This window comes from Salvelinus fontinalis, chromosome 36 (assembly GCF_029448725.1).
Source record: "Salvelinus fontinalis isolate EN_2023a chromosome 36, ASM2944872v1, whole genome shotgun sequence".
NCBI classification, from domain to species: domain Eukaryota; kingdom Metazoa; phylum Chordata; class Actinopteri; order Salmoniformes; family Salmonidae; genus Salvelinus; species Salvelinus fontinalis.
The window spans coordinates 20,583,752-20,590,424 of record NC_074700.1 but is presented as its reverse complement, the minus strand read 5'-3'; positions in this window follow the sequence as shown (position 1 = coordinate 20,590,424).

Genomic DNA, 6,673 nt, shown 5'->3' with positions numbered 1-6,673 from the left:
GTAGCGGCGCTAAAACGGGTCTAACAGGGGACCTGTTTTGCCTAGCTTTTGTACCCTTCTAACTCGAGTGGTGTCGTATTTTTTCGCGCTAAAACCGCCTCAAAGTTATCTTTGAAGCCTAAGGTATTTGGTTCAAACACATGGTATTTGGTTCAAACACCTGGTATTGGGGGTGTCTAAACATTAGGTACCTTTTTGATATTCTAAAATCTCCGGGGGGCTAGCATCTAGATGCTGGGGTGGGGAGGTCTCGACATCGCTGGGCTGAATGACTTTTTTAGCCCACCTAAAAAATTAGTTTTTGAAAGGCCTTTGTGTTTAGGAGGCGTAAGACACAATATTTTTGTTGGGGGGGGGGGTAGGCATCTGTTTTGCCAGATAGTGTAAACCTTGGTTTCAAACGACCCCCCATGCATAGAGAGAGAGAGCGAGAGAGCCTTGAGCGCAGATGCATGGGCATTTTTGAACACACACCCCACCCCTTTTTCTCTGTTTTTTGAAACACACACACATCCACTACAGCACACGCACGCACACACACGCGCGCATTCCGCAAGTTTTTTTCTTTTCTCAGGGACAGACTGCGCTAAGAGTGAACAAACTAAAGAGTTCATGACATGGTAAGATTCTGCTTTTAAAACCATTTATTTCATTCAAAATATTTAGTACATACAGTTTATAGCCTTACATTATTAAGGTCTTTTACGATGCCTTTAATGAATAAGATGGGTAGAAAAATATTCTGTTTAAGTCATAAGTAAAGGCCTTTCCTAAAGAGGCTGTCATGATTGACTGTGGCTCATATTTAACACGTATTGCTTGTTACCTAAGACTATTGTTGTACATTGAATATCCACTAGCAGATTTGTGTAGCATGCATCTCCACTATATCTGTCATGTTACTGTGTTCTTTTTAAAAGTCAATAAACATATGTGTAAAATGTACACTTTTGTTTCACTGTAGATTTGTTTAAGCCCACCTAGAAATGTTTTTCCCTGAGGGACAGACTGCGCTAAGAGTGAACAAACTAACGAGTTCATGACATGGTGAGATTCTGCTTTTAAAACCATTTATTTAATTCAAAATATTTAGTACATACATTTTATAGCCTTACATTATTAAGGTACTTTACGAAGCCTTTCTTACAGATCCAGGGATCTGATGCAACCACCCCCCATTGTCAGTGTCCAGTTGGTCATCAAAATGCCGGGATCTCTTGCAAGGTTCATCAACACTTGGTAAGTTTTCACTCCAGGGGTAGATCCTACGTCGGGCCTTTTGGTCCTGGCTATGTCTCAAGGACAGCCGAGGTCAGCGCCTTAACTGTTCGCGATTTTTGAAGAGAATGTCCAGCTTATTCATAAGTGTTATGAAAATTGGATAATCCACCCATTTAAAACTAAACACAGGAATAAAAAAGTTGACATCTTTGCATGCTCTGGATGCTACTGGAGAATTGACAGACTTTGTAGCATTACATGCATCATAAACTTCACAGGCTAAAATTGTCACTTTGTTGTCAGGGCTATAGTCCATTGAAGCAATTCTTAGAGCCTTGAGATCTCTGCCCCCGAAGACCTGTTCTTCCAACGCATAGCCGGGCACAGGTGTACCACTCAGGACCTGTTCAATTTTACAGAGCGCTAGCCTGATCTTTAGCCATTCTCTCATACCAAGAGCAGGAGAAAAACTCCCAGGTTTTGCCTGATAAACGGGTTTGGGGCCACTGGCGTTGAAGATCTTTACCGTAGAATCCTCCGGCTGGAATATGTAAGACATGTGGCCCTCACTCGTACCCAAAAGTCATTTATAACATTCTGGAGCTTCACACAGAACTTCCTCAATGCTTTGGTCACTGGGTTCATGACAAGCCGAGCATAACATACCATAAATTGGCATATGTGTCATTTTTGTTTAATATTCAGGGGGTTTATCTTGTACAGTCTTAAACATACATTGTTCTGAGGCTTTATAAGGCTTCTGCAAAGCCAGCCTCTTTGAAATGTTCATTAACAACACCCAACACTAGACATCCAGGAACAGGTTGACATGACACCTGGTCACTTACTTACCCAAAAAGCCCCCCTAACCATCAGGATGTCCTGACCTGAAGCCCAAATATGTGCATGCCCCCCTTCTACACGCCATTGGGTCATCAATCATTACATAGGGTCATAAATCATGATTTTTTTTTGATTTAGGGCATTGACAGCTTGACACTTACTCAACCCAAAGATCCCCACCCCTGCCAGGATGTCCTGACCGGAAGCCCAAATATGTGCAGGCCTCCTACAACAGGACTTAGGGTCATCAATCAAATTTTGACAGCCGGACTTAGGGGCATCCATCAAATTTGACACGTGACATCTACTTTAATCTCTCTCTGGTTTACAAAGTGCAGTAGTGCGTAAGGGTTTTGCAGTTTAAAATAAATCTCAAAGTGCCACGGTAAAGAGTGTCAATTGATCTCAAACACTGAGCGGAAGCATTCATATATAAAATATCCCCATAGTCTAATAAAGGCATAAATGTAGCTGATACTAGCCTCCTTCTGGCCTCAAAAGAAAAACAGGCCTTATTCCTAAAATAAAAAACAAATTTCAGCTTCAGTTTTTTTGTAAGTTGTTGAATATGCAATTTAAAAGAGAGGCCGTCATCAATTAGAATTCCAAGATATTTATATGAGGTTACAACCTCAATCTCCTTGCCCTGACATGTAGTAATAGGTGAACGGTTCAGAGGTCTATTTCTTGCTTTAGAAAACACCATTTGTTTAGTTTTGTTAGTATTGAGGATAAGCTTTGATTGACACAAGGTATGTTGAACAGTATAAAAAGCAGTTTGCAAGTTCTGGAAAGCTTTTGTAGGAGATGAGGCACAACAGTAAATAACAGTATCATCAGCATAAAAATGAAGTTGTGCATTTTGGACATTTTTGTCTAAATCCTTTATATAAATAGTGAATAAGAGAGGACCAAGTACAGAGCCTTGGGGCACACCATTCAGGACAGACAATTTAACAGACATAAGCCCATCAAATTGAGTGCACTGAGTTCTATCAGACAGATAGTTAGCAAACCATGCAACTGCATGCTCCGAAAGACCAACACTCAACAATCTCTGCCTTAGTATAGCATGATCAACTGTATCAAAAGCCTTAGAGAGATCAATAAAAAGAGGCACAGTGCTGTTTTTTGTCAAGGGCTTCAGTGATATCATTTAAAACCTTCATGGCTGCTGTAATTGTGCTATGCTTCTTCCTGAAGCCCGATTGGTACATTGATAAAATAGAGTTAGTAAATAAAAACTCACACCCTGGGGAACGATGAGCCGAAGAACCTGAGCACTAGGACCATGCCTCAGACCTACCTGGCCTGATGACTCCTTGCTGTCCCCAGTCCATCTGGTCGTGCTGCTGCTACAGTTTCAACTGTTCTGCCTGCGGCTATGGAACCCTGACCTGTTCACCAGATGTGCTACCTTGTCCCAGACCTGCTGTTTTCAACTCTCTAGAAAAAGCAGGAGCGGTAGAGATACTCTGAATGATCGGCTATGAAAAGCCAACTGACATTTACTCCTAAGGTGCTGACCTGTTGCACCCTCGACATCCACTGTGACTATTATTATTTGACACTGCTGGTCACCTATGAACATTTGAACATCTTGGCCATGTTCTGTTATAATCTCCACCCGGCAGAGCCAGAAGAGGACTGGCCACCCCTCATAGCCTAGTTCCTCTCTAGGTTTCTTCCTAGGTTCTGACCATTCTAGAAAGTTTTTCCTAGCCACCGTGCTTCTACATCTGCATTGCTTGCTGTTTGGGGTTTTAGGCTGGGTTTCTGCACAGCACTTTGAGATATCAGCTGATGTAAGAAGGGCTTTATAAATACATTTGATTTGACCTTCTTCTCAAGCTTCGACTTCCTACTGTAGGCCCATGGCAATATTTCTAAATATAATCGCAGTTAAAACAAAAGAGAAAAGGAGACAAAGAAAAAAACTCTTATACAGATGAAGTCGGAAGTTTACATATACTTAGGTTGGAGTCATTAAAACTTGTTTTTCAACCACTCCATAAATTTCTTGTTAACAACCTATAGTTTTGGCAAGTCGGTTAGGACATCTACTTTGTGCATGACACAAGTAATCATTCCAACAATTGTTTACGGACAGATTATTTCACTTATAATTCACTGTATCACAATTCCAGTGGGTCAGAAGTTGACATACACTAAGTTGACTGTGCCTTTAAACAGCTTGGAAAATTCCAGAAAATGAAGTCATGGCTTTAATAGGCTAGCTTCTAGTCAAGCTTCTGATAGGCAAATTGACATAATTTGAGTCAATTGGAGGTGTACCTGTGGATGTATTTCAAGACCTACCTTCAAACTCAGTGGCTCTTTGATTGACATCATGGGAAAATCAGAAGAAATCAGCCAAGACCTCAGAAAAAAAATTGTGGACCTCAAAAAGTCTGGTTCGTCCTTGGGAGCAATTTCCAAATGACTGAAGGTACCACGTTCATCTGTACAAACAATAGTACGCAAGTATAAAACACCATGGGACCACGCAGCCGTCATACCGCTTAGGAAGGAGATGCGTTCTGTCTCCTAGAGATGAACCTACTTTGGTGCGAAAAGCGCAAATCAGTCCCATTTACATTTACATTTTAAGTCATTTAGCAGACGCTCTTATCCAGAGTGACTTACAAATTGGAAAGTTCATACATATTCATCCTGGTCCCCCCGTGGGGAATGAACCCACAACCCTGGCATTGCAAGCGCCATGCTCTACCAACTGAGCCACACGGGACCACAGTCCCAGAACAACAGAAAAGGACTTTGTGAAGATGCTGGAGGAAACAGGTACAAAAGTATCTATATCCACAGTAAAATGAGTCCTATATCGACATAACCTGAAAGACCGCTCAGCAAGGAAGAAGACACTGCTCCAAAACCGCCATAAAAGAGCCAGACTACGGTTTGCAACTGCACATGGAGACAAAGATCGTACTTTTTGGAGAAATGTCCTCTGGTCTGATGAAACAAAAATAGAACTGTTTGGACATAATGACCATCATTATGTTTTGAGGGAAAAGGGGGAGGCTTGCAAGCCGAAGAACACCATCCCAACCGTGAAGCACGGGGGTGGCAGCATCATGTTGTGGGGGTTCTTTTCTGCAGGAGGCACTGATGCACTTCACAAAATAGATGGCTTCATGAGCAAGGAAAATGATGTGGGTATATTGAAGCAACGTCTCAAGACATCCATCAGGAAGTTAAAGCTTGGTCGCAATTGGGTCTTCCAAATGGACAATGACCCCAAGCATACTTCCAAAGTTGTGGCAAAATGGCTTAAGGACAACAAAGTCAAGGTATTGGAGTGGCCATCACAAAGCCCTGAAAATTAGTGGGCAGAAATGAAAAAGTGTGTGCGAGCAAGGAAGCCTACAAACCGGACTCAGTTACACCAACTCTGTCAGGAGGAATGGGCCAAAATTCACCCAACCTATTGTGGGAAGCTTGTGGAAGGCTACCTGAAACGTTTGACCCAAGTTAAACTATTTAAATGCAAAGCTACCAAATACTAATTGAGTGTATGTAAACTTCTGACCCACTGGGAATGTGATGAAAGAAATAAAAACTGAAATAAATCATTCTCTCTACTATTATTCTGACATTTCACATTCTTAAAATAAAGTGGTGATCCTAACTGACCTAAGACAGGGCATTTTTACTTGGATTAAATGTCAGGAATTGTGAAAAACTGAGTTTAAATGTATTTGGCTAAGGTATATGTAAACTTCCAACTTCAACTGTATATAATATGGTCGCATTACAATATGTCAAAATAGTGACATTTAACCGTTGTAGTTACTTTGTGGTATCACCTATGCTTAATGTACATGTAAGTCACAAGGGACAGAACTTAGGGTTGTTTAGTCATTGATTTTATATTTTAAAAATTGAAATATTACAAAAAAGTATTTAGAAATAAAAAATATTGCACAAACTTTGATTTTCTTAAACTTTTCTTGACATGTTCTAAACATGACTATTTGTAGTAATCACCAAAAACGGAAAACATGTTGAATGAGATTTCATTGGTATGACATACACTTTTACAAATACTTCAACTGTTTAATTACTCCTATCATTTCTAGAAAATAATTATGTAATGCATGTGTTAGTTTTTGGATTGACCAAATATGCAACAAACAGTCAACAACCATAGTGATCAACACACATGAATTATTACTTACGAAAAAAAACAATACAAATATTATGATACAACAAAAACAATTGTAATTATAGAAATACCACACTTAAAAATTGACAGAGTAAATATCTAAAAATATAACTATAATTTAATGTAAGTTCTCAATAATACTTCTCAAACATGTCATGACCATAATTTAATGTTAGTGAACAATAATATTTAATCAAACATAATTACTGTAATTTACAACATGAAAATGATTAAACATATTATCAAATATACTGTATTTACAACATGCTTTACCCTAAACATAAGCACTCACTCGATAGCGTGAGAACGTCAGGACTGGAAGTACACATACGGGCATAACCACGTGACACATAAAATAGGTCATCAATCACTTTAGATGGTTTGTGTTCAACTGTATTCTCTCTGATATATCAAATTGAAATA